Below are 1645 nucleotides of genomic sequence, written 5' to 3' on the forward strand. Positions count from 1 at the left end.
TGCGATTTATGTTTGTAATATCGATTATTTTCTCATCCAATTTTTGGAGGAGACACTGCCTCCCTTGGAAACGCCCCTGCCACAGACTTTCCACAACTTTTTAAAGGTTTTTAAGGCATCTGATTGCATTGACTATTTCTCATGTTACTCCCTACTTAGGATAAATTGTTGTAAATGCAATGTTCTTTGTAATGGAATCAGCCAAATAAAGTCAGTTGGGAACCTTAAAATTGACTAGTTGTACAGTAACTTACTGTTTTGTGAATGTCTCTCCTGATCAGGTGTTTCTCCATCTGCTGAAAACAAACACCAGTAATAATGTCTTGCATGTGGATTTATATGAACACAAACATGCAGAGATTCAGTATCTTACCAATGTTCGGCCGATTAGCGTCCCCAGCATTTCCAATAACTACACCTTAACAATAAACACATGAAGCCCTTTGTCATAACTTTATTGTTAAAGTTCTTTGTAAAGTTGTTGTCTCAGTGGACAGAATAAAGCCACATTAAACATATAAACACAAGAGTCAGTCTCTCACCATTAGTTAGCCCAATATTTTCTTCTCCATCAGGTTGGCCTGCATAAAAAAAATCACTTATTTAAAAAAATGAAGTAGAAATTAAATCTTTCTTACAAAGATCTTGTACAATATAGCTTTTTTTGGTGTCAAATTTAGCTCTGATGACCTGCTTGTTTAGACCTCCTGTGGTGATAGTAATAGAAAATACCACACAAAACTGCAGCCACAGCCAGAGCACTAAAGCAAACCAGCGCTATATGACTTGCGGACAAACCTGGTGCTATAATGGAAAGAGACAGTATCATTACACTAAATAAATCACTAAGATTGTTGTTAACGTACTGTACATGAACATATCAGCGCTGCTGTACCTGCACATGTGTGACAGAGTTGAATGATGTTCAGATGTGTGGTCTGGTTGCTGATGGGATTGTTGAGCACACAGCTGTAGCTGTTTTTATCCTGATATTCCACCTCCAGAGGTAGAGAGAGACTGATGCTGAGATCAGACACACTGATGCTGGACAATAAACTGTTTCCTTTGTACCAGGAGAGTCTCACATGACTCACATTCACCACTGAACACAGCAGCACACATCTGGACACTGATGATCCTGATGGTGAAGAACACTTAGAAGAGTTACTGCTGATGACAGGAACAGGCAGATGAGCTGGAAAACATGAGAGAATATAATACATTTTAATGTCACACTAAAACACCCTGATGCAGTTGGATATGTTCACAACATTGAACATTACAGGTACATCTCAAAAAATTAGAATATCATGAAAAAGGTCAATATTTTACGTCACTCATTTCAGAAAGTGAAACCCATATATTATATAGGTTCATTACACATAGAGTGAAATATTTCAAGCCTTTATTTCTTGAAATTTTGATGATTATGGCTTACAGATAATGAAAACCCAAAATTCAGTGTCTCAGAAGATTTGAATATTGTGAAAAAGTTCAATATTGGAAAGTCATGGTGTCACACCCTAATCAGCTAATTACCTCAAAACACCTGCAAAGGTTTCCTGAGCCTTTAAATGGTTTCTCAGTCTGGGTCAGTATGCTACACAATCATGGGGAAGACAGATGTCCAGAAGACAGTCATTGA

The 1645-nt window shown here is 37.4% G+C and overlaps 1 long non-coding RNA gene across 3 annotated transcripts; it reads right to left on the reverse strand.

Annotated features, from left to right (window-relative positions):
* Positions 1–19: 19 nt before the first annotated feature.
* LOC107722708 (uncharacterized) lies at positions 20–933 on the reverse strand. Of its 3 annotated transcripts, XR_001637832.1 has the most exons (5): positions 896–933; positions 691–804; positions 543–581; positions 374–418; positions 20–296 (listed from the first exon to the last, which is right to left on the reverse strand). It is a non-coding gene; the product is annotated as an uncharacterized LOC107722708 (long non-coding RNA). The 3 variants fall into 3 exon arrangements; XR_001637833.1 differs by lacking the exon at positions 896–933 and having other exon boundaries at positions 20–293; positions 691–889; XR_001637831.1 differs by lacking the exon at positions 896–933 and having other exon boundaries at positions 691–889.
* Positions 934–1645: the final 712 nt, after the last annotated feature.

This window comes from Sinocyclocheilus rhinocerous, unplaced genomic scaffold, assembly GCF_001515625.1.
Source record: "Sinocyclocheilus rhinocerous isolate Xijiao unplaced genomic scaffold, SAMN03320098_v1.1 scaffold3591, whole genome shotgun sequence".
Taxonomy (NCBI): domain Eukaryota; kingdom Metazoa; phylum Chordata; class Actinopteri; order Cypriniformes; family Cyprinidae; genus Sinocyclocheilus; species Sinocyclocheilus rhinocerous.